The 26,481-nt window shown below is 41.8% G+C and overlaps 1 protein-coding gene and 1 long non-coding RNA gene across 5 annotated transcripts in view; both read left to right on the top strand.

Moving 5' to 3' along the window:
- The window catches only part of LOC306977227, a 172,115-nt gene that overhangs the window by 53,958 nt on the left and 91,676 nt on the right, over positions 1–26,481 (top strand). Inside the window, exon 2 of the long non-coding RNA XR_013793817.1 lies at positions 5,417–5,435. This is a non-coding gene — a long non-coding RNA (uncharacterized lncRNA). The remainder of the gene's footprint in view (positions 1–5,416; positions 5,436–26,481) is intronic.
- The window catches only part of LOC306975623 (rho guanine nucleotide exchange factor TIAM1-like), a 132,460-nt gene that overhangs the window by 18,896 nt on the left and 87,083 nt on the right, over positions 1–26,481 (top strand). Inside the window, exon 1 of one of the 4 annotated variants that reach the window (XM_079573233.1) lies at positions 8,980–9,116. The exons of the other annotated variants lie outside the window; for them this stretch is intronic. The gene's annotated coding sequence lies outside the window, so the exon portion shown is untranslated. Of the gene's footprint in view, positions 1–8,979; positions 9,117–26,481 lie in introns of those variants that run through there. 4 annotated transcript variants of the gene reach the window in all.

The following is a 26,481-nucleotide window of genomic DNA, read 5'->3' on the forward strand; positions in this document are numbered from 1 at the left end:
TTGCAGACCAACACAGTCCTTGCTGATAGTCGTTTCCATACACAAACGTTATTTTAATTCTGAAATGTGAGAATCAGTGCTGAGGTGGCTGAATTGTGTGCATGATCAGTCAATTTTAAAAGACGACAGTGGCTATGATTGGTTGTAATTGTTCATTTTGCCTGGGCGAGTGTTTAACCAGGATTCATGTCGGTTTGAGAGAAAGAGTTGAAGTCGTTGGTCCATATTTGAAGCCACGTTTTGTACAGTTGTTGTTGTATAATGGCAAATAAAGTCTCAGTCTCAAGCAGCGGTGGCTACAGAAACAATTCACCTTTTACCAACAGTGAATGAATAAACCACAGCTCTTGAACCAGTTGTCGGTTTTCTGATGCTCAGTTCAAGCAGTGTGTGATGAAAAACTAGGTACAGATGCAGGAGACGTTTATTGCCACCAGAGCAGGTATGTTTTCATTTGGACTGGGATTGATCATGTGGCCTTACCTTCCTGTTCGAGCCGACCCTTTTACTGCGGCCTCTCTCCCCTCTTTAATCCACTATTTGCAGCGTCGTGTTACACGCCTGAACCGCCACCCGCGGTCCAGTACGGCGCTGTTCCGCCCCGACCACTCCATTACCCTGTGCTCGTGCATTCTAAACAGCCCTCTCCATCTCCTCCCTCTTTGAAGTTGACTCTGGAGATCCCGCGCTCTGCTGGAAACTCCTGAATCCTCCTCTAATGATGCCCGCACGCCCCGCCTCCCCCGCTTTCATGTCTCCTGTAACACTTGCGTTTCTCTTCTTGGATATCCCTGGAATACGGCGCACAAAGGCCCCATCTGTCTGCGCCGAGGAACAGTGAGGGGTCACCGAGAGCTGCTTTTTCTACGTCCAGTCCCGTGGCAGTGACAACTCATTGTTTAGGGTTTGGACATTGGAGGAAGATAAAAAACAAAGGATTAATAATAGATACAACCCCTTAATAATACACACCCTAATAAATGGTGTTTGAAAGGAAGCTTCTTGTAGCTTCTCGTCTTGCTACATTTAGATATTTTAGATATAGCAGAAGGAAACGATACCAAAACCCCACATTAAAACGTTTATCCCTCGGATCTGTTCGCCTCCGCCCAGAGAGCACTCAATGTTCGACCATGTTCGTGCTGTGCTCCCTCCCTCTTCAGCCATGTGCTGTGCTGTAAACAAACCCATTGTACTTCACTCAAGAGCACTGTGTTCAACATTCGAAGTGTACTTTCTTTACCCAGAAGCTCGAGGTATGGCTGCCGGCTTTCCCGTGAGCAGGGCACACTTGTTGTAAATTTTGATGATGGATCAACCTAATAACAGAGGTATCAAAAAAAAAAAAATAGACAAGGAATGCACTGTTTTAGTCCTCATGACGGTGTGCTGACATTGCTGTGATACCAAACCCCTAGTGCAGGGGTGGCTATAACTAGTCAGAGACCAAGAGAAATGTTCAACCTTGACCCTCCTGTGAAGAGCCACAAAGGCACCGCCATTTGCAAGATCCAGGGGTGGTAGTTTATTGTGATTAAATATAATGTGATCATTGTATCATATATTGGGGCTGGGTGATTTTGGAAAGAAAAAATCACGATAATTATCCCTATATTGATCGATCTCGACAATAAATGTGGCCTTCCTGGATTAGCAAGGACGGAAAACTGCAGCTAATTCAGCAGCAAAAACAAACTCTACACTTCTAGCCTTAGAGTACAGCATCCCCTCACAACAGAGATCGCGGATACGTGCAGCCGAAATGAGCTTTCTTCGCAGGGTGGCTGGGCACGCCCTTCGAGATCGGGTGAGGAGCTCAGTTACCCGGGAGGAGCTTGGAGTAGAGTCGCTGCTCCTTCACGTCAAAAGGAGCAGCTGAGGTGGCTCGGGCATCTGTTCCGGATACCTCCTGGTCGCCTCCCTCGGGAGGTGCTCCAGGCATGTCTTAGTGGGACAAGGCCTCGTGGAAGACCCAGGACACGCTGGTGGGACTATGTCTCCGAGCTGGCCTGGTGTCGCCTCGGGGTCCCTCCAGAACAGCTGGAGGAGGTGCGTGTGGATGAGGTCTGGGCCTCTCTGCCCAGACTGCTGCCTCCGCGACCCGGCCCCGGATAAAGCGGAAGAAAATGGATGGATGGATCTTATGCAAAGAGCCGTACTCTGATTGGCCAAGAGCTGCGAGTTTGCCACCCTGCCCTGGTGGCTTGAGTCGACTCCATAAAGATTTTCTTAGGTTTAGGCATACTTAATTGTCCTCGTAGGGAAATCTGTCCTCTGCATTTAACCCATCCTTCAATGCCGTTGGGACAAACCTTCAGGAGCCAAATCCAGATGTGGAGCCAGGCTGATGGTCCGATTCACCTATTGTGTTCCTTTTCTTTTTTTTTAGTTTACAGGGGGGGAACCGGAGTACCTGGATGAAAGCCCTCCAGACACGGGGAGAGGAACATGCAAACTCCACACAGAAAGGCCTCCACATTCCAGGATCTGAATCCGGGAACTTCTTGCTGTGAGGCAGGAGGTCCGGGCAATATAGAATCCTCATGGGACATGGGTCAAAAATAACTTAAAAGCTTGGCTCCAAATATTGCATCTAAAAATATAGTTTCCTCCTGCGACACCACTGAGGGGACTATCATATTTTTAGCCTTGCCATTTTTTGTTATGGAAAGTTTTATAGAGTCTCTCACGACTGGTGTTATTAATGTTGATGGAGATGAGTGAGGAATATAGTAATTTTTGTTTCCATGGGTCCATTAATTTCCATTTTGACAGACACTGTGCTTCCATTGTGATGTTTTTATTGTGTTTAGTGGTTTCGGGGTCATTGAGCTTCTTGCTGCGTCCACAGAGACCTCCAGACCTCTTCAGATGAACTTGTCATTGAGTGCCATCAGCTCTTTTAATAGATTTCCTTTTGCCGCCAGCGTTTGACGGTGATTGGCAGTGAGTGGTTGCGCCGATGACACCTGGACCAACATCGCCGGGCTCCAGCGGGACCCGCGAATGTGCAACAGCGGGTCCAGCCTGCCAAAGCCCGCAGTCCGAGGGGTATCGAGCGCCGCGTCAGTACATCGGACGCATAATTCAATCAGTCTAAATTGAGCGACGATCACTATGTCTTTTACGGTCGTGTGTCTCAGAAGGGAGAAGCTGAGTGGTTTGTGGAGATGAGTTTTATAAAAGCAATCTCTAAATGCCTGTGGTGGAGGCAGACGTGGATTCAGCATTTGTCTGGTGACTAACAAGATGCATGTGAAGCCTCATACCTTTTGCAGTGGGTCTGATTTAGATGGAAAGAGGCAGTGATCCGGTAAGATTTTCGTAAGAATGAAACTGGATCAAGGAGTTTTCAATTCAGAACCAATATTTGTAGAGGTCAAGCTAGGGCTGTGCAATTAATCGAAATTCAATTACGATTTCGATTATTACACTAGACAATCACAAAAATAGCATAATCGAGAAAAAACGATTATAAGGATGCTCTCCCGCTCGTCCATCGAAAGCACAAAAAGTCTGTCCTGCACGGTTTGTGTGACGCATCTGATCAGCTGAAATACCAGCTAATAGAACTGTTATTAATATCTCCTAATATTTGTTTATACCTCATAACACCACTGTACAGAGCTCAAGTTGTGATGAAAGGAGAACAGCTGTTTAGAAGCCCCGACATCCTTTGCTCAGGCCCTGGTTTTGTTTAGTAGAAAAGTCTAAAACTCTTCTTCAGGAGCAGATCAACGGAGCTCAAACAAACTCTTATTATTTTATACCACTGTGATGATTGTTTCTGTTCCCTTCGTATTTCCCGATCTAAAGGCTCAGGCTTTGGTTTGACATAAAAACATTAGCCCTGTGTGATGATGTCATCAGGCCGCGTGGCTCTGTTGGACCGGTGTGAGGGCTGGCCAGCAGGGGGCAGGTATCCCTATAGGATTAGTTTAGAAACGTGAACATATTTTTAAAAAAAAAAAGGTTTTATTGTCCAAAGAAAATGTTGTCCATAGTTGTTTTTTTTAAAATGAATAAATAAAAAAAGATTTTTTTTAAGGCAACAAATAATCATTTGAATAATCGTGATTTCAATTTTTACTAAAATAATTGTGATTTTTATTTTTTCTATAATCGAGCAGCCCTAGGTCAAGCAATATTTTTTCTCAGGCTATTGTAAATGTTGTTGTCTTTCTGACAGATGTGATATCACAGTTCAATGCATGTTCCAGTTTAGAAGCATCCTACACAGTACAGCTGGATGAAAAAGCAAAGTAAACAGATGCTGAAAACTGCGGCTAACTCTGTCAGGCAGCAGCAAAGACAAGCTCCACACTTCTAGCCTCACAGTACAACATCTCCATGTCATTTCACCTGTCAACGCACCATGTAACACACAAACATCTGCAAAGGAGACGCAAAAAAGTGAGAATGTTTGAAGAATAGACAACGAGCACATTCAGAGCCTTTCAAGGCCACGATCAACTTAATATGTACATAAGGAAATACTAGTAAAATGTGCGTTCAAACTTACAATTGACTGTCGGCTGCAGCCTCAAAAATAATCTAAATACAGTTTTCCTCTTCGAAGGTAAACTTTTCATCTGCGTGATGGATCCTTATGTGTTTTGCCCATTAGACGAGTTAGTGCGAGTTTGTCACTTAAATTCACCAGATCCTCTTCTCTTGCTCTCGCATTTCCCTTCCTGTCTGTGTGATTCCCTGCGCTTGATCTGACAGGCGCTGCAGCATCGCGACAAGACTGGCCAATTCTCCTGTCGGTGAAAACGGTGCCATGCCATTGGTCCGACAACCCATAAGTCCGACGTCTCATTATTCTGAAGATTTACCATTGAGCAGAGGTGCCATTAGTCCGACATCTCTTACCCAGTGGGGTTGTGGATAAGAGAGCCATGTACAACCACTGGCCCTAACCTTAAAGTGACCGTCTGTAAGTTTGCAACGTGAAATGTGACAGTGAACTCCTCCCCTCTTGAACCAGCAAGCCCTTCTTACTTTCAAAATTCTGTTCCTGCTCTCCTCATTTTGCAAAGTAAACGATCAAGCTCCTCCCCCTCTCCTCCTGATTGGACCTGACAGGTTGGTTCACAGGAAAAGCTCGTCTCATTGGTCAACACGGGAGGATTCTAGACTGTGATTAGCTGCAGAAATCTGGGAAGGAGGAACAAAAATTATTTAGGTTTAATCTCTACTAACTTAATATCAAAATGCAAAACCAGGTGGTCGATTTTGCACATTTTATACAATTTGTAAAACATTTAGACTTCCAGACTACCACTTTAAAGAGACAAGATGCAAGTTGGTCATTTTTATACTCACTACTGCCACCTCAGGTCTTGCGCATAACTGCAGCTTCTATATTAAGCAAGTGAGTAACAACTTTTTGAGTAACAGTGCAGGATTTTAGAGGCGGTTGTGGTGAACAGGTCTGAGTAGAGGGAGGAAAATACTTTAACGTTTTTAAACTCTGTATAGTCCCTTTTAAAGGAACAGGCCCGTTTTTCCATACTGAGATATGTTCTTACCTGAGCTTAGACGAGTTGATACGTACCTGTATGGTCTTTGTGCCCGTGGAAGAGCTTGGTCACTTCTAACTTCTCCTCGTTTGGAGTTGTAGGAATATGTTGGGAGAAGCCAAATGCTAACAACATCTTTGGTCGTTTTGTGTGACTGAGGGCACACACAAAGACCAGACAGGTACATATCAACTCGTCTAAGCTCAGGTAAGAACATATCTCAGTATGGAAAAATGGGCCTGTTCCTTTAAGGTCAGTGGACTCTTGCCTGAACCTAATTTTATTTTGATTCCCCTACTCAATGGGACATTTTCGGAATAATGAGACGTCGGATGAAAACGCTCTAGGCGATTATTGAGATCGACCTTTATTAAAATCGCGATTAGATTCAGATTCGAATGATTGCCTAGCCCTACTACACATCGTTATAGACATTAAGAGGTCTTTTTTAGATATCGCCCGTGCATATCAGCATCAGCCAATCAACATCCCAAAAAACCCATATCGGTTTTAAGATCAGCAGATTTTATTACATGGTCAGACCCAGTGGAGTCTGGACAATGCAGTGCCAAAATAGTTGCAGCTTTTGCTTTTTACATACTTCTGTTTTTGTGGTCGATCTTCCCGCTGTAGTCCCCCTCTGTTGTGAGACGTGTGGTTTTGCGGGTGACTCAGGGGTCAGAACCTCGGCTGGCCATGAATCCAAGGCGAATGCAGCTCAGACCAGTGTGGCCGGGTTTTTTTTATTTTGCTCCTAGTCATCGGGGAGTCTAGACACAGCAATTGTCCCCCCCCCTTCCTCCCCTACTCCCCCCCTCCCTCTCCTCTGTGCCGTTGTCATGGCTTTGCACTCTCCCTTTTCGCTCGGGGCATTATTATTATTTTTTTCTTTTTGAAGCACATGCAAAAAAAAGAAAGAAAACCTGTCATGATGCACACGCCGCTCCTCCCCGTGTCGCGCTCCTTCAGCCAAACCGAACTGGCTCGCTCCATCACCGCTGACGCCGCGCCACATCACCGGCGCCATGACAACGGCCAATCCGCACACTTTACCCCCGCCACGGGTCCATTTTGTCAGACACAACCTTGTCACCGTGACCTGTTACTCTGTCTGTGGTGCTTTTAAGGTGAGGCGTGTTTTTTTTTGTTTTTTTGTTTGCCTACATTTGAATTTCTGTTGTGTCAGAGTCGGGACAAAGACAAACTCCGAAAATAGTGTCAACGGTAACTTTGCTCGAGCAGTGACACGGCACATTTTTCTGCCAATGTTTACATCAATAAATCATCCATACTGGATTTACACGAGGCATTAAGTCAGTGAGGGAATTGTGCCTTTGCTTTAAAGCTTTAAATGTCATTTAAAAAGGATTCAAACATTAAATCTACTTTTGGGAGGAAGTAATGACATTGCTCAACTATTTCCATTGCATTTCCATATTCACCTGCAGTTTTGGCTGATATTGTTCACCCTTTTGTTTGTATTATTCAAAAAAATAGTATCTGGGCATTAACAAGCATTGCATTTGACTTGCTGCTACCGGTATAATCCATGTCCTATTTTAAAATGGAGTCACATGAAAATGCACTAACCATAAACTATATGAAACATAATTAAAGAAGAAAAACTCTTCTGAATCCCAAGTAGATCACATGAACAGCTCGTGGCATAGTTTGGCCTGTACTAGTGTGCTATATGAATAAAGATTATTATTCTTCTGTCTATTTTTTGCTGAATGAATCTTTCTTCCTGGAGCACAATCAAATGGCTGTTTTACTTTGAATAATTTCTACGCAAATTTAATTATAATAGTGATGTAGAATTAAATATTTAAAAATCCTCTCATTGCACAATGGCTTTTAAATATGTGCTTTAAGGCATCTCAGCTTTTTAAATTTTTGTTTTATTTTTGCATTTTTTAACCATTTAAGAGCAAAGATGTTCTTTGAGTTTTCTCCTCAGGCAGCAGGAAGAATAATCCATGCATTATTTTTGGCTAACGAATTAATGTTGGCGCAATGACCACAGTTTAAACAGAGATCTGCTCAAAACTGGTTTATGAACTTAAGTCAAGCTGAGGACCAAACACAAAGATATTTTATTAATCCAGTGTATCGTCCATACGAGCCAGCGTCTTTAAACGAACATCTTCCAAACTAGGTCCCAGAGTGGAAAGATCTCAAAACGCCGTTTACGTGGCTCTGTTGTTGCGACGTCTCCGCAACTTTTACTAAACGATGACATCACAGCTCCAGAGTCTGTTATCCATAATCTACTGACCTTATAATGAGTTTTCCTCATTAATCTATGATGGTTTGACTCCGCTCCTCTTTGCTCCACTACCGTCCACAAGCCACAGGTGACAGTCCAAAAACACAGACTGACTCGTGTTTTTGGACTGACAGTAAAAGTCACTGACAGGTTTTTCTACTTTAGTCCCGTTACGTCTGAAGAATAAACTCTCCTCCTCGTCTCTTCTGTAGATCCTAAATCCTTGAATCAGTTTCATTTTCACTGTTTACATTCCACTAAAGTTTACTGCACATGCTCTACATCTTGTTCTATTACCTGTGTTAGCCTCACAGCGCCTCACACAGGCCTGGAAGATGAACTGCGCCGTTTTCGACCCATGTGGACGCACAAATTTACTGAACTGGCTTCGTGCTTACAAAAAAAAGTTTCTGAAAATATAAGCGTTTTGTCGTTGTGTGGATATAGCCCATAAAAAATGCGGATGGGACTTCAGAATTGCTATAGTAGTTAAAACAATCTGCAGGAATTCTTAGAAGGAGCGATCTCTGCTATTGTGGAGGAAACTTCCAACGTAAACTTAGTCAGACTTGTGTGAATAAGGCATATTCCAGATATGTTTATGATGGGAGAACAATGTGCCCTTGTACATGGCTGTTTTTGTCTACAACTCCACCATAGTGTTGTCAGATGTAAAGTCCAAAACATTGCTAGATTTTCACTCTCTAAACATTGCTACATGATTGAACCTCTCTATTGGGATTACTAAGTGTTTTTCCAATTTTCTGAAAGACTTTAAAAATGACTTGGGCAATTACTTAAACAAGGCAACAATATCTGCTTTCATCTAATCATATTGTCTGTGCAATCAATGAATTCTTTGGCCAAATTCTATACTGAAAAGCCCAGTTCAATCATCAGAACTAGTGTATTCTAAATTTAGAGAGGTGTCGGTGCGGTCACACACAGACGGGGAGGGGCTTGTGCGTTTGTAGATTTTGGGGGGGGGGTGAAGTTTTGAATGAGTGAGCGCCGCAGAGTGTGAAAAAGCCATCAGCCGCAGCAGCCAGTGGAGAGGGAGGGGGCGTCGACTTAGACCTAGAGCTGAAGGAAGGAGGAAGAGGAGGAGGGGGGGGGGACCAGACAGGCGCGCCCCCTCTCCCCTCCCCTCTTCTCTCTCCACTCCACTGCGCTCTCCCATGCATCCTCAGTCACTCAGTCAGCTGTGAGACTCGCAGGACGACTATTCATCTTCGGGGACCTTATGTTCTTCCAAGTCGAGCGAACAGTGTGATTTTTAGCCCTGGGATACTTCTTTTGGATTTCCTGTTTACGCATTTCTGGTGAGTCAATTCATCTGCAGATGTGGGAGAATTTTTCATTGCTGTTCAAAGTTTTTTTGCGCCAATTTCCAGTGCTTTTTCAATTGCTTGCAAGATTAATTACAGTTTAATTAAAATTGTTGTTAGCCTCAAGTGGCTGCAGTTTTTTGGATATAAGTATAAGTAGTGTGTCTTAATGGGCTCTGGTTGTGTCTAATGATAATGATAAGGTAGTTTAGACCTCTACAAACATGTTCTGACAGGGTTTAATGAATTGTGGTAAAATTAAATGTAATTAAAAAGACATTCAGTTTGATTCCAGCAGGCAGTCAAGCAAAAATATCCTTGGAAATGTTTACATTGCTTGACTGTTTTTGACTAAAACTTTATTGAAAATGCGAAAAGTGAAACGCTCGGTTGTTTTTTCTGTAAATTGTTTGTCAGTTTTACACACGTTTCTTCTCAATAGTTCCCCATTGCGTTTACTGGAATGGTAAATGTTAGTCTCTGCTCCCGGACCTGTTTGAATGCGAACCGAGTCTTTTCATTCTAAACCAAACAAAGCAATTTGCAAGATTTGCCTTGTTGCATGCAGACTTTCATTCACAATGCTTGCTTTTGCTCTCAGTATCTCAATCTATAATTACTTTGCGGGCAATGTAAGCATACCCCGGGGGTCTTTAGAGCGCCTTTTGTTGGGGTTGGGGGGGGGGGGTAGGGTAGCCGTATCATGTCAGTACCTGTACCTCACTTCTATAGAGCAGCACTTCGACACCATACAAGTGAGGAAGCAACAAGAAGAAGGGGGGGGGGCACTGTTTGGCATTCAGCAGGGTGGTGGTGGGGGGGGGGGGTCGTTGTAATGACAAAGCAGCTTGTTGGCACTCGGGGAGAAAGATGATGAATTGCAAATGCAGCAGTTGGATGGACAAAGTCAAGGAGAGTTGTCACTGTGGGAGAAAAGGACGAGACGGGGAGGGGGGATATTATTTTATTATACGGTGTGCAAGTTAATTTAAAAATCAGTTTGAATGGCCGCGATGTGACTCCCGGGGGGGTGAGTGAGTGAAGAAGAAGAAGTGGTCATCTGGCTCATAGTTATGGAAATGTATTGAGCGTCCGCGGCTTAAGGAGGGACGCCAGGGTCAAGCCTCATCACCCAAGGCTTTTTTCTGGATCTTGACAATGTCTTCTGTCACCACTGGGAAAAGTAAACCGACGCCGGGCCTGTTTAAACATTTAATTTGGGGAAGATGTGCAGTTTGAATATCTACTTCAAGACAGACGCAGTCCCTTGGTTTTGAATGCTCCACATTTTTGTATGCGCCTCTTTGGATTTGTATGTCTGGGATTCATTTATCACTGTTTCCACTTTAGATAAGTCCTTTATAGAAAAGAGGTTAGGCGTCATGTGCATCTTTTTATTTATAACTGGGCTTCTGGTCAATCAATACTTCCTTGTCCTTTCATTGCGCGTTCTATTCCTCATCATTGTAAAGGGAATTTACAAATGAAGTCACATGAGGTTAAAGCAGTACTAAGTAACTTGTTTACCTTAATACATCATTTCCGTTGTCCCTGTGGGGGTAATACAAGTGTTCATGGGATGATTGGGGGGTCTTTCATCTCCCCCTGGTGTCTCTGGCCAGAAAACCACAATTGCAACTTCCTGCCTCTGGGTCGGAGGTGCAATACACACTAATAGAATCACAAAGAAGAAGCTAACAGGTTAACGGGCAAAGCTAGCTAGCGCCACTTAAACAGTATTTACAGCCACATTTAAGTGAAAAAAATTATCTCCATTGTGTAATTGGATGTTCAATATCCCTTTCTCCCTTTGTCTTTTCTGTCAGCGTAGTATTTACTCTCACGGACAATTAACAAGTAAAAAACTCCTACGACACCTGCAGTAGCGCTAATGGCCTCTAGGGCAGGGGTAGGCAAGTTTTCTTAACCGAGGGTCATTTTTTTTTCCAAAGTAAATCACTACAATGGAGAAATTACCATCTTAACTGAGATAAATGACTTAAAATTGCTTGAATTAAGGTTCTTTATGTTGAATTTGAGCCTGTTTGGACAAATCTAAGTTAAAGATACAAATGCTAGTGCCAATGGAATAAGCATAAAACCCACTTTGAAATCAGACAAATTAACTTTTACTTTCACAAAGATTTGTTTCTCACTTGAAATTATAAAATATTGTGAATAAAGAGAAAAATAACTTGTTCCATTGGCGATAAGCTGTTTTATCTGATCTAAGACCAGACCAAATTTACTCAAACTTTAAATTGAATTTCTTAATTCAAGTAGGTTTCTGTCATTTCTTCCTTAAAATTATTATTACTTTTCCAGTGCACTTTATACAAATGCCAGAGTTGTACATAATATGGGGTGTATTGACAGTATTTCTCTCCATTTAACCTTAAAAATCTTTAAGTACTTTCTGATTTGTGTCATAATGTTTCTCAAAATCATCTTGAGGGCCAGAGGTTCTGTGCTGGTGGGCCGGATTTGGCCCCCGGACCTGACGTTGCCTACCCCTGCTCTAGGGACATGAGTTATTTACTAGTGCTTTAAAAAAGTACCACCAAAACAATCTCTTGAACAGAAGTTCTCACACTTTTCACACAAAGTACTCTATAACCCTTTCATAAAATAACAATAACAGGGATAAACTGGGGCTAAATCAGGTCAAGTTTAAAAGATGACATTAATGCAACAAAGAAAACAAAAACTACAATTCAGGACACAAACAAAAAAGACTGTGTTGCTGTAACTTGTCCTCTCCTGCTCTGCCATAATAGGTGTTTTATAAGTGTACCATGCAGTAATTGCAGCTTTTATTGAACTGTGCTGTGACATCCGCTTTCAAAAATATCTTGAATCATCATAACCGAGCTCGTTGTAAATGGTTTCGTGCTCACACATTTGCCTCCAGGAAATAATCATCTGGGAGAGGGTTATAAATGCAGACAGTATTTATCGCCAAAGTGTCCAAACCAATTTATATCATTGGCTAAAGACCTCTTTCAGATGTAATGAGGAGGAAGTTTCTCAAATCAGGCTTGATACTGAGACTCACTATTGCAGGTTTTCTTGGTGGAGGGACGATTTTCTTTATTGTTTCTCACATTATTACAGTGCTTTACCCCCTGTCTTAACCAAATACATTTTCTCCAGTTCAACCTTGCCCCAAATCTAAAAAGCTTCTTAAATTAAGCAAATCAAGAGCAACAAAAAGGCAACGAATAACAAAAATCTGACCAAAAACATAAGAAAAGCAACAGCAAAAAAAGCAACACGCAGCAAAAAAAAATGACAAAAAGTGACAAAAAAGTGAATCAAAAATCGTAGATCAGTTTTGTCAGTTTAGCTTTTGAATGAGGCTTTACACCTATAGGCTGTCGGCTCCAATCGAGAAGCTTTTAGATTAGGGCAAAGCTGAACTGAAGAAAATGTGCTTGGTTAAAGGGATATTTCAGGATTTTTTACATAGGGCCTCAGTTATCCAGAGTGTTGTTCATTTCTGGAGATATTTTTTTGTAATTCATGCAGTTCTTATGTTTGAAGAGTTTCGTGGCGCTAGGCTAGTGCAAGGCTAGCGCATTTCTATGGTATCAGCTAGCCTGCATTAAAAACAGTCTGACCCGCTCCACAGAGCACCTGAGGCAAATCACTTATAACGCCAGACTAACCATATAAATGCCTGTGTCCATAGAGTAATTTTAACTATTTTGCATTTAAAAGACCTTATGTTTGAGCAGCATCAGCTTTGTGGTTGTATAAGCTACACGGCGGCGGAGTGATCTGCTAGAAAATAGTCCCTCAAAATGCGATCATTCATGTGTCAGTTCTCCAAACATTGTTATGTTATTCCAAAAATGATTCTATGGACACTGACATTTATATGATTAGTCTGGTGTTATAAGTGATTTGCCTCAGGTGCTCTGTGGAGCGGGTCAGACTGTTTTTAATGCAGGCTAGCTGATACCATAGAAATGTGCTAGCCTTGCACTAGCCTAGCACCACGTAACTCTTCAAATAGGACTACATGAATGACAAAAAAAAAAAAATCTCCAGAAATCAGCAACACTCTGGATAACAAGGAAATGAGGCCCTATTTCAAAAATCCTGAAATATACCTTTAAGCTTTTAACCGTGTCATATCGTTGCTCCCTGCTCGGCTCGCGCTCCGTGTCATAAGCTTCGCTCAAACAAAGGCCATATTGTGGGTCCAGGGCCGGCGGAGTTCATGTGGGATCAGGTGCTCCTCCATATCCGCCGCCCAATTACCGGCGCCGCTCCTCCGGTTATTGATTTACGCAACATGCTCCGGCTGCACCTGCATCTTTGTATTAGACGTTCGCTTTGTGCAAAGACAAATGAAAAGATCTCGCACCCCCAAATAACAACAAAGTGGGTGAAGTTTGGGCGACTTCGCTGAAACAAAGGCGCTTTTGATGTGGGATTGTTGGCTTTCGGGTTTATGTAACGATGATTAGGAACATTGCGCAAACATTTTTTTGTGTTTTTCCCCCAAAATAAATCATCCTTCTGTTAAGCTTCTGGTGCAAAATTGATTTCATAAGGGCAGACCGCAATATCCTCCTCCTGCTTCTGCCCAATTTATTCATTTCTTTTATAGATACAGGCGGCATCTTTGGAATTACCCATATATGGTCATTATTGAAGCTGTCAGACTCAGAGGGGGGAAATAAAGAGCTATTTCTCCACCATTACTTTAACAAATGCTTCAATTTGAATCTATTTTTTTCTGATAAAGATACATGGAGAGGAGCAAAGTGGTTCATCAGCCCATTGATACTTAAAGGGATATTTCAGGATTTTTGACATAGGGCCTCATTTCCCAGTTATCCAGAGTGGTGTTTATTGCTGGAGATTTTTTTATTTTTTTTTCATGCAGTCCTTATATTTGAAAGGTTTAGTGGTGCTAGGCTAGTGCATGTCTATGGTAACTAGTAGCCTGCATTAAAAACCTCTTCGAAATCATGGTGTCGTCCTCCAAACGTTGCTATATCTGATTTGTAGAAAGCTATTTTGTGAATTCCATGTGTAGTAATGCCGGCCGCAGGTAAACAAACTACTGTAGATCCGGTAAGCTAGCAGATCACTCCGCCGCTGTGTTAGCTTACAACCAGGAAGCTGCTCAAATATAAGTTATTTTAAATGCAAAATGGTTATATTAAAAAAAAAAATTCAGTCAACACAGACGTTTATATGGGTAGTCTGGTGTTAGAAGTGATGCACTTGGGTCAGACTGTTTTTAATGCAGGCTACTAGTTACCAGAGACATCCACTAGCCTAGCACTAGCCTAGCGCCACTAAACTCTTCAAATGTAAGGACTGCATGAATTAAAGATATAAAAACATCAATCAACAACACTCTGGATAACTAGGAAATGAGGCCCTTTGTCAAAAATCCTGAAATATCCCTACGTTAACTTTATTCTACATAAGCTAACGTTGGCATATGTAGAATTTGTGTTGCTTCTACTGAACAAAAGATCCATATGGACCTGATTTTGGCTTGACTGTATTTGTGTGCAATAAATATATTCATAATATGCCAAAAAGAGCAAAAAATTGTGATTATGTGAGAGATTTTTTCCACCCTCGAGTAAGCCACGCCCCTTTTGTCGCCTGTATCGATCCAATTGGACTACACCAAGCACATTTATTGCCTATGATTAAAGAAAACGACTAAATTCCAATACAGTGGAAAACTTGCTTCAGTATCAGACCTAGATTTACCTGCAGCACTTTGAGATTGGTCTCCAGATTGTTACATTAAGTTCAATCCACTGCCGTTTCCCGAGTGTAACCCATAAAAACTGGAATAGCAGCGATTCACTGATCCAGAGTATTTTTGTTTGTTTGAGCGTTTTATTCACTGGTTTTGTATCGTTAACTCAGTCTGTCGGTCGTTGAGTGTCTGTGTAAAAACCCGGGTTATTTATCAGTTGAAGCAAAGCAATGGCATCAGCTTTTAGCCGTAGTGTTGACATTGAACTCGCCGTATAGTCCGGGGAGTGACTTATTGCTTGGGTGCTTTTTACCACCGCTCTTAAAAGCTACACCTGATAAATGCTGGAGGTAGTGGGTCCTCTCTCCGCTATTAAACCGGCCCGTGCATTTCTGGGACCGGCGCGGCTCAGTCCGCTCATGTGTGGCAGGATGGAGTTGGAAATGCTTCACTGAACTGATACAGAAAATCGTAAAAAACCTTGTTGAAAAGTTGGCGTTTTGGGTATAAGCCAGTGGCACTTTTAGATTGGAGTCATTTTTATGAAGTTATTTCTTTTATGCTTTATTAATGCATTTAGGTGATTGTTTTTTCCTGGTTTAGACAAGATTACACCCAGTTTAGACGTCATTTAGACCAGACAGATGTATTTTATATCATTTTAAGCCAGTTTTAGTCCTGACTGTAAAACGTTGGCTTTGCAATTATTATATAAAGAGGGAATTGACAGTTTTCACTATTTGTACAGCATCATAACCACAAAAGTATAACCTCTCCTGCTTGTTGGGCAGAAAGGTGCCTCTTTTGCAGTTTTATCAACACTAAATATAGCAGCAGGACTAAGTAACTCATGCCCCTAGAGGCCATAAGCGCCACTGCAGGTGTTGTAGCATGATGAGATTTTTGTAGTCATTAATTGTCCGTGAGAGTAAATACTACGCTGACAGAAAAGTCAAGGGGACAGAGGGATATTGTACATCCAATTACACAATGGAAATCATTTTTTTCACTCAAACGTGGCTGTAAATACTGTTTAAGTGGCGCTAGCCCGCAGTTAGCTTTTCCCGTTAGCCTGTTAGCTTCTTCTTTGTGATTCCATTAGTGTGTATTGGGGCCTCTGACCCGGTGCAGGGAAAGTTGCAAGTGTGGTTTTCTGGCTAGAGACACCAGGGGGAGATGAAAGACCCTCCAATCAACACTTGCCCCTGTCAAATAAACAAATAAAATTAAGAAATAAATTATGTTTCCGCTTAAATAAAGGTTTGGGGGATGATTTAAAACTTCTCCTTTAAAGGAATAGGCCACCGTTTTTACATACTAAAATATGTTCTTACCTCACTTTAGACGTGTTAATATATCCCCGTCTGGTCTTTGTCCGTGCGCTCTGCCAGGCAAACGGAGCACATACGCAGCCTCTCCCACATGTCACATAGCTCCAAAAAAGCTCACGATAGAAGCTACCAAGCTCTTCCACGTGTTCCCTATTTAAATAAAGTTACGTGAAGTGTTTTCATGCGAAGTATATTTACACAGAAATGTAACATGTCGATTTTATAAGCAAATAAAGAGGGGGACTATATTGTGAGGCGTAATGATACGAGGAGTAAAACGTCCGCGCAGTAACTCCTAAAGGTTATTGACGGAAGTGAGCGGGGGAAGTCTTTAGGAGTTACTGCGCGGACGTTTTACTCCTCGTATCATTACGCCTCACAATATAGTCCCCCTTTTTATTTGCTTATAAAATCGACACGTTACATTTCTGTGTAAATATACTTCGCATGAAAACACTTCACGTAACTTTATTTAAATAGGGAACACGTGGAAGAGCTTGGTAGCTTCTATCGTGAGCTTTTTCGGAGCTATGTGACATGTGGGAGAGGCTGCGTATGTGCTCCGTTTGCCTGGCAGAGCGCACGGACAAAGACCAGACGGGGATATATTAACACGTCTAAAGTGAGGTAAGAACATTTCTTAGTATGTAAAAACGGTGGCCTATTCCTTTAAGACTCCTCTGGTTTAGGAAATCGGTTCCTTGCGGACCCCTTGAAGCCTTTATTGACTCTAACTTCAAATCACAACAACGCTGCCCAACAGGTGACTTCCTGTTACGATCCAGCACGCCAAAATAAAAGCACACAGCTCGTCTCATTGATTAGTTCAGCAGGTACTTGCAACATTACAAGAATATAATTAAATACACACATTTTAAGTGTTTTGTCTGTTAATAGTTCGGCAGAAACAAATGCTTTTATTTTGGCGTGCTGGATCGAAACAGGAAGTCACTTCTTGGGCGGCGTTGTTGTGATTGGAAGTTATGCACAGAGTCAATTGGCACTCCAGTCAATTCAAATTACTTTATTTGTAAAATGTTCAGTGTTGTTCAAAATAAAGGTACATTTCAAACATTTTACTGCAAGATGTTGTTTAAAAAGCCATTCCTTTCAAAATAATGTCCTAATAGTCAGTTTCTTCGTCCTTTTCAATTCCAAGTACCCTCAGATAATTCCTCAAGTACCATTGGTTTGGACTTCACTGGTTTAGATCAAACTTTTCAGATTTGACATCAGAGTTTTTGGAGCTTAAACAGAAATGCATTGTTCCAAAATTCATAAAAAATTGCACAAGTAAATCAATAAATCTTGTTTGCCCGACTGGCAGCTGTTTGGATTTCACCATGAAGAAAGTCTTGCACCATAAAAGACATTTGGTTCTGATTCTCATAAGTCTAAATCATGACATTCCCCAAACATCACGTCTGATTTCAATCGAAAACTCCTCCTCCTCCTCCCAGTCCCGCCAGTGACACGAACCATTTGTTTCTCCGCATTAATTAATATTGTACAAGAAAACGCTGGGAATAGTTTGACCCAGATCCGCTTGGACGGGAGCGTGGCTTCTGTCGGCACATGTGGTCGCGCTGACGGGGAAGAGCGCCAAACCGGAGCCCGAGCCGAGCCTGATTTTTCCCACTCATTGACCTGGAAGCAAAGATGGGTCCGTGTGACGGCGACAGCAGCTCCGGAGTTAACGGGATTAGGAAACGTATTACTCATGGGCTACATGGACAGGGAGGGGAGGGGGGGATGAAACTAAAATGTGATATCACTTTGTCAACAGTATTTCAAGAGGAAAACGGGCGACTTTTCCAAAAGAAAACCCACCGAACTGTTTACGGGGCTGTGGCTAAGAAACACTGCACTTGAGATTCTTGATTTAGTCCTTAGTCTTTAGATTTGTTATATTTGAAGCAGAACTTGAGCAGAGTTGAGTAACTTGATGTACAGTTGCCTGGCCACCCCCTTCTGCTTTTTGTGTCTGTTCAGAAGCAGGACTGTCTGAACTCTCCTTACAGCCAATCGCATCTTGAAAAGTTTTATATCTATACAATGGTAGATATAGCCATTAAACTATACCAGTTTGGTATTGAAAAAAAAAAAAGGTTTAGTTATTACTTTTATTGAAATAATCGTGAAAGTATTGAAAGCAGGTACTGAAAAGAAATATATAAAATCGTTATATTAAAGTTCCTGATGCTGTTGGTCATCAACATTAATAAGAAAAAAGTGAAAACATTTGGAAAAAGTGGAAGAAAACTGGGAAAATTGCTCGGGGGGAAAAATGTGGGGGGAAAACGTGTAGAAAAATGTAGGGAAATTTAAAGAAAACATGTAAAAATTTGGGGGGGGGGAAAAACTTCGATCCAGCACGCCAAAATAAAAGCACAGCTCGTCTCATTGATTAGTTTAGCAGGTACTTACAACATTACAAGAATATAATTAAATGCACACATTGTAAGTGTTTTGTCTGTTAATAGTGAGGCAGAAAGAAAGTTGAACAAATGAATAAGACGGTGCTTTTATTTTGGCGTGCTGGAGCGAAACAGGAAGTCACTTCTTGGGCGACGTTGTTATGATTTGAAGTTATGCACAGAGTCAATTGGCATCCCAGTCAATTCAATTTACTTTATTTGTACAACGTGTGTTCAAAATAAAGCTACATTTCAAACATTTGACTGCAAGCTTTGTAACAATGTGTAAATAAGTTGTACCTATGGGTTAGACACACAATGCAATAATGTGTACTAGTAGTTTGTAGGTACATAATGTAATAGGACATCACTCTAACCCTAAGGTGCACTATTACATTATGTAGCTACAAAGTACTAATACAAGTTATCTACCCCATAGGTACAAGTTATTACAGACAAAAAGCGCACTGGAAATGGAAGGAAAAAGAATAAATGAACATTTTTCATCTGTTTTATGGTTCGATATGACAGGTAGGTATCGACAAAAGTATCGGTATCGAAAACCAAGTATCGTTATAGTACCGGTATTGATTTTTTTTCTTTACAGTACCCAGCCCCAATCGTAGAACATGTTGTCACGACGACAGGAACCAAATCATTAACTAAAATATTCTCTTCAATGTTCTAAACAAGGATGCATAGATGTTGACCCTTCAAGAGGATTTTCTTCTTGTTGCCGTCTGTTGAGAGTATTTTTGTCCCGTTCCAAATGTGCATTGACTGAAAAAGTCTCTTATGTGCAGTGAAGTACTTCTTATCACCTGGTGAGGATCAAATTGGACTTACTTAATATTAGAAAATGTAAATAACATCGGAAAACATTTGCTGTAGATTAATTACATAAACGTCAGACTAATAAGGAGATGAGACATTTTTATGATTAAGAATTAAGGGATAAAGTCAGATTTATGGATTTATTTTAGTTTTTTAAGAAGACAATTAGAATCTAAAACTCAAAAACTCATTCTTCTGGTAAAAAGGGAACGTACATTTTTATTGATTACAAGTAAAATGTGATGTCTGTAGGTGTAACTTTAAGGGTAGATCTTTTTCCTTGACTGAGAAGTGAAAAAAATGTCCTGTAAAACAATGAAATGGATTGATTTGTAGATGTTTTTTAAGAGACCAGTCTGGCCCTAAACCTGTAGACTGTAATGTCTCTTCTTAAATGCGTCTGGATGAACGATATTGAAATGTATTAACCTGTGATTTGGATGGTCCTGGCTTTAATTCCTCTCTATATACAGCTCTATCCCTCATGCGCAGTATCCCGGCTCCCCTGCGCGCCCTTGGCCTTCCGTTTGTGCCGGCGAGGAGGACACATTCAGGGGGAGACAGTTTCCATATTGAAAAGGGAAGGGAGGTGAAGGGGATGCTCTGCGGGGGGGCTGGATAACACTCCCGGGGGCCTCGGCGCGGCTGTGAATGAGCAGAAAAGGCTGCAAAGTCAGTTAAGGAAGTTCTGGGCTGTGGGGAGCAGCACTAATCAAGCTCCCCATTAAAGTATATTACGCAGAATGACTCGTAACGACTTCCCCGGGGTTCATCAAATCCTGTTTTGCCTTGGAAATGTGTCCGCCGCCGCTGTCCTCGCCTCACCTCAGCACCTCCCTGTCTGGATTTAAGAGAACCTTTTAATCCCGGTCCAAAAAACAAAACTTACCGCAAAGGTTAAATATTTTATGTAGCGTCGTTTTTAACCCTTTTAGAAGCACTTTTGGCAGAGGCTGAGCAGCTGTAGTCAGATACTAAACTGAAAATCCCTTTCTCATGTAGTTTGAGAACTGTTGGAACATTGGAACATACAGAGGTGCACATGGCCGGAGCTGGGGTCGAACTATCAACCCTCTGGTCAGCGGGCAGTTTCTGAGCCACCGTTTCTATGTCAAGTTTTTTCCCAAGTGTTAAGGCTCTTGGATTGACATGCATGATTTTGGGATTATGTCTATTGGCAATATGGACGTCCTGCTCTCCCAAAGTTTCATCCACTGAGCGGCGCTGTGATCAAACAATGACTCACTTCCTGTTGCTTGTATTCTGCATTCAGACCAAACGCGATGGAGACTTTTCTGTTCTGTTTTATTGCCTTAATGGTTTGTGCAGCCCTGTGAGGCGACTCCTGTTGTGATATTGGGCTTTACAAAACCACTGATTGAGACGTCAGGGGCGAGTGATTTTAAATGTGTTCTGAAGCGCAGGAAGGAGCTCTGGGCTGAGAAATAACGGCTGTTTTGGTCTAACTAGTCCCTCTTTGTTACTACCATGTCCTATGGGTCTTTAACTATAGCTATACCCATGGTCTACATGAGGATCTCCCTAGTATTTAAGCACATATCCAGCCCATATGTCCGAATAAAGGATGATAATTTGTGCCAGTGGACAATGGTTACTCCAGGTTAACCCTTGTTAGCCCCGTTAGCCCCGTTAGCTTGTTACAATCGCCTACAGCTCATTGTTGATGAAAAGCCCGTAATAAACTACAAATGTGTCAAGCCCGGCTCAGTGTGTGATCATCTCAAAGGCTGCTTTATATAGTTACCAACTTTATTGACGTTATTAGTTCATAAGACTTGGTTTCACCGGATCTATGTGCTGCTAGGAGCTAGTTAGCTCCGGGCGAGCGGTTAGCAGCTCGGCTACGGACTTCTTTGACATGGCTGATGTTCTCACGTTGAAAACACAGACATGATAAAGTTGCATTGGGCTGAGAGAGATGATCAGAGGCTGTCAGTACTTATGAAATGTCTGCTTTTTACTATAGTCTCCCAGGGACAGCTCACAGACACCGGGGGCAGCGGTGAGCTATCCCGTCCGGTACAGCGGGGCAGTGTGAAGGCAGGAGGGGGGACGGGAGGTACGAGCCCCAAATGTAGGGAGTCGGAACAGCCAAAGTCATCATGAAATATCAGCTACAGAATTGTAATCCTTTTTTAGAAGAAGATGAAGCAGAGCGAATGAAAACGCTTCGGCAGACAGAACCAGAAGTTGCAAAGTCAAATGTTACCCATAATGCACCGCAAAATTCAGTCGCTCTGACACCTATCGGATGAAATTTTGGGAGAGCAGAACGCCCGAACTTTGCTGGCGGTTGCTGTTTGTGACATTGTACTCATGTGTAATGTTTTCTATTCGATTGCGTTGGATTTGTAATGAAAATAACTGGTCGTAACCGCAATATCTGCCAAATATGTTTCCCTCATGAATCAATAATTTTGCATCAGCGCCCGCAGCGGTCTGATTATGCGGTCATTAGAGCAGCTCAGCGGGGACCATCCGACTCTTGACCTTTTGCGTTTGTATAAATAGACGTCTATTACTGTAAGACTGGGGTCGGGACCTCGGTCTAGCCCGGAGCTCAGCCCCAGACTGACCCGGACTGACTGACCGCCTTCTGTATTGCTCAATTACTCATGGGCCACTTCTGCAGCAGCTCATCCGACTTTGTCAATAAAAATGCAAGTAATTTATGTTGTGGCCGCACCAAAATGTAAACAGCTGGGCTCTCTGGAAATACTGGATGAATTGAATTAGGGCAGTGAGAGAAAACGGCAGGAGTGAAAAGGGAAGGTTATCGCACAAACCTTTTGATGTGAGTATCGTCTGAGTAGCATCTAAAAAAAAAACGACAGAAATCTACTTAAAGCCAATTGAATAATGGCTCAATTTATGCTGGAGTAGCTGCGCCACAGGCTTCTGATGCCCCGTCGAGCCTTTTGTGCAATTACTGTTAAAGGTTGAAAATGATGATGCACCCGGATCCGATCCAGAAAAAATAGCATAGATTGTGAATATCCAATACCAAAAGCAATGACCGTTTAGTTCCCGCCCAGGTTTCTCTGTCTTCGTCTCATGTCATACCTCTAAAATTCAGTCTTTTTGATCGCTGTGAAGCAGTACATTTAACAGCACAAGCCTTATTGGTATCGCAAACTGCAGCTTTAATTCATCAAGGCTGGGAACAATTTCATTCTGGGGTCACTTAATTCAATAAAAGATACATTTGGCCAGCGTCTGTTGTAGTTTGTGAAATTCGTTTGTAATGTAGAGCTGCACAATGAGTCTTATTGCCATGTCCAATATCCAACGTGTATCCAGATCTGAAGAAGCCAGTATATATTCCATTGACTTGGATTCAAAACAGTCGCATATCGGTATTTTCCCTCATATCTTGCCGCAAAGTGATATTGATAGTAATTCTTAATATACTCGGTTTGACAATCACTTTGTTGTCTCAATATTCTCACAGAAGAGCTGTGCAAAACTGACCAACATTAATAGCTCAATAACGATGATGCATTTTTTCAAACCATCAGAAATGTTCTGGCAAACATTTCTGCAGCTTTGTCGCTCAAAAAGATTATTGTCCTGAAGGGCGGACACAATTTCCCCGTTTTGTTCTTCAAATTTCTCCCCCTATCTTTTATCCTACTTTTTACCCCCTCCCAATTTTTGTCTTACCATTCCACATTTTTTAAAAGACTTAAAATGTTTGTTTTTTTGCAATTTTTTCTCCCAATTTTCCCCAATTTTTTCCAAATTATCATCAATTTTACCCTGAAATTTCCCCAAAACACCCCCATATTTTTGCAAACCATCAGAAAAGTGCCAAAATGTTCTGGAAAACATTTGTTTTGTCACTCAAAAAATGTATTGTCCTTAAAGGGACTATACGGAGTTTAAAAATGTTAAAACTAAGCATCTTCCTCCCCCTACATGTTCCAGCCATGTCCTAGAATGGGCTCAGACCTGTTCACCACAACTGCCTCTAAAATCCTGCACCGTCACTCAAAAAGTTGTTACTTTGGGTCAGAAGTGCCGTCATGCACGAGCTTAATATAGAAGCTGCAGTTACGCGTAAGACCTGAGGTGGCAGTAGTGAGTATAAAATGACCAACTTGCATCTAGTCTCTTTAAGGGCAAGCATTGTTTTCCCATTTTCATTTTGACTTTTTTTCCCAATCACCCCCATTTCCCCCCTGTTTTTCCCCTTGTTTTCCCACATTTCTTGCCCCTGGCGATCAGCTCGATATAGTAAATCTGTGTATCTTCCAAACATCACTTCTGATATCACCTTGTAGACGATATATATCCCACTTCTCTCTCACAGCCGTTTGAATTATAAAAACTGTCTAAATCTGCCTCGGCCCAAACCCCCATGTGACAAAACTATCTGCGTTGATATATTGCCAGAGTAATGATTTTCACAAGTGACGCCTGTAGCTGCATATTTCCCCTCTCCCCATAAATCAGCCCATCAGGCCGTGTCAGCGCTGGAGCTCCCTCTCCCCGGAGCTCCGGGTCACCTCCCTTCAGGCCGAGTGTGAGGCCGCATTTTTAGCAACCGCAGGCTCCCAGTGCTGATCCAAGCGTTTACAAGTCAGTGATCATAAATCTGTCAGGGTTGTTTGTCACACGCGGAGGTTCCTGGTTAAAGATGTGGCCAATGTGTCGTCTACGAAGCTCGGAATAGCTGCACGGGAGATAAAAATGCTTCAATATTTTAGATAGAAATGACCAAGTGATGTTTTTGCAAAGCAGCAGCAATATGCAACAGTATTTATTATACAGCTCTTCACAACCTAAGTAGAACGCTCCGTTGAATGGGATTTCCCAACGTTCTACCGGTCATTATGTAAGGGATAATGTATAGAACGCTGGTCATTATCGGGAAAATAAGCGCCGACAGGGCTTATTTTCCCGATAATGACCAGCGTGTTCTATACATTATCCCACTTATTATACGGCCATTTGCCATCAGAAAATAATGACCAGTTAAACGTTGAGAAATCCCATTCAAATCAACGGAGCGTTCTACTTACGTTGTGAAGAGCTGTATAATAATTTCTGATAAGGGACCTCTGAAAAAAATAATGACCGCTGCCAATGACAATGGAGTTCGTGCTTTCATATCACTCCGCGCGTACGTAGTAGCGACACTATCTGGCGACACTATCTACTAGCCTTGCTGCTTATAGCCTAGCAAAACATTGCCGAGCAACGCGCAAACTTTTGGGAACTATTTGTCACGGAAGTCATTAAATAAACCTTTCGACCTTCATAAAAGTGTACAAAGTTTATGTTGTGTGTGTTCAGTTGGCAAATGGCCGTATAATAAGCGGGACCCCAACGCGGTTCGCCCTGTCGGTGGTTATCTTCCCGATAATGACCAGCGTTCTATACATTATCCCTTACGTGATATAATTGCAGACTTCTAGTCATGGAGCTCTGTTGTTTCTTGTACAGTCCATTCTATTTTTCATTTATCCAAACTTCAAGGGATATTTCAGAATTTTTGACATAGGGCCTCATTTCCTAATTGTCCAGAGTGTTGCTGATTTCTGGAAATATTTTTTTTGGAGTTATTCATGCAGTTCTTATATTAGAAGAGTTTCGTGGTGCTAGGCTAATGCAAGGCTAGCGCATGTCTATGGTATCAGCTAGCCTGCATTAAAAACAGTCTGACCCGCTCCACAGTGCACCTGAGGCAAATCACTTATAACGCCAGACTAACCATATAAATGTCTGTGTCGATAGAATCATTTTCGGAATATAACTGACCTTGCATTACATGAATGATCGCATGATTTGAAGGACTATTTTCCAGCAGATCACTCCGCCGCCGCATAGCTTGTACAACCACAAAGCTGATTCTGCTCAAATATAACTTCTTTTAAATGCAAAATCGACACAGACATTTATATGGTTAGTCTGGCATTATAAGTGATTTGCCTCAGGTGCTCTGTGGAGCGGGTAACACTGTTTTTAATGCAGACTAGCTGATACCATAGAAATGCGCTAGCCTTGCACTAGCCTAGCGCCACAAAACTCTTCAAACATAAGAACTGCATGAATTACAAAAAAAACATCTCCAGAAATCAGCAACACTCTGGATAACTAGGAAATGAGGCCCTATGTCAAAAATCCTGAAATATCCCTTTATGAATTCAACAATGTTTTGCAACAAGAAGAGAAGTTGTGATATCAGTCATTCCCGATGGTCGCAGGTTAGATTCCCACATGTGTTAAGAGTCTTTGCAGATTTTAGCTGGGGGGAAATGGAGTCGTGTGAAGACTCGCTAATGTCGGTGCTTTTGTCGCCTGTGGAGACCTTTTCACAGCAGTGACAGTTACAGCGAGTGAAGAAGGTCAGCTGTGGAGACCGAGGACTGAGATTTGTCACTGATACGGGACATTTCTTTTCGAACTGAAGATGAACTGATCTACTTAAATCACTGTGCGACGGCTTGGTTTCAACTCAAGTTTAATTTGATGCCGGTTCTATTAGAATTTGCTGACTCAATGTGTTGATATTTACCATATTATGTGCGTTTTCATTGTTTATCCTATTTGTGTTAATACCAAAGTAAATTGCTTCATCGTGATTCACGTTTTTTGCAATTTGTGCGTTATTGAAGATATGTTAACACTTACTTTAAAGGTGCTTGGTCATTTTCTACTCACTTCTGCCGCCTCAGGTCATACGTGTAACTGCAGCTTCTATATTAAAGGGAGGGGGTGTTATGCAAAATCAACTTTTTCAAGCTTTACATCATGAAAGGGGGTGGGACTAAATAAGGTCACACTTCAACCCACTCCTTTTTGAACAATTGCTGTATTGGTATCCATTACTTGTATTATCATTGTTTTTAAATTGTTAGAAATAAAGTAAACTAAAAAATAAATTAAAAAAATGTTATTATGTCATTCCCTCATTAAAAACATGTCTGAAGTGTTGCCTTGGCACATTCACGTATTTTTGAGTAATCTGTAAAAACTCTGATGGTGGCCATTTTAGGGATAGGTTTGCCCGAGTC

This window comes from Gobius niger, assembly GCF_951799975.1.
Source record: "Gobius niger genome assembly, chromosome: 1".
Classification (NCBI taxonomy): domain Eukaryota; kingdom Metazoa; phylum Chordata; class Actinopteri; order Gobiiformes; family Gobiidae; genus Gobius; species Gobius niger.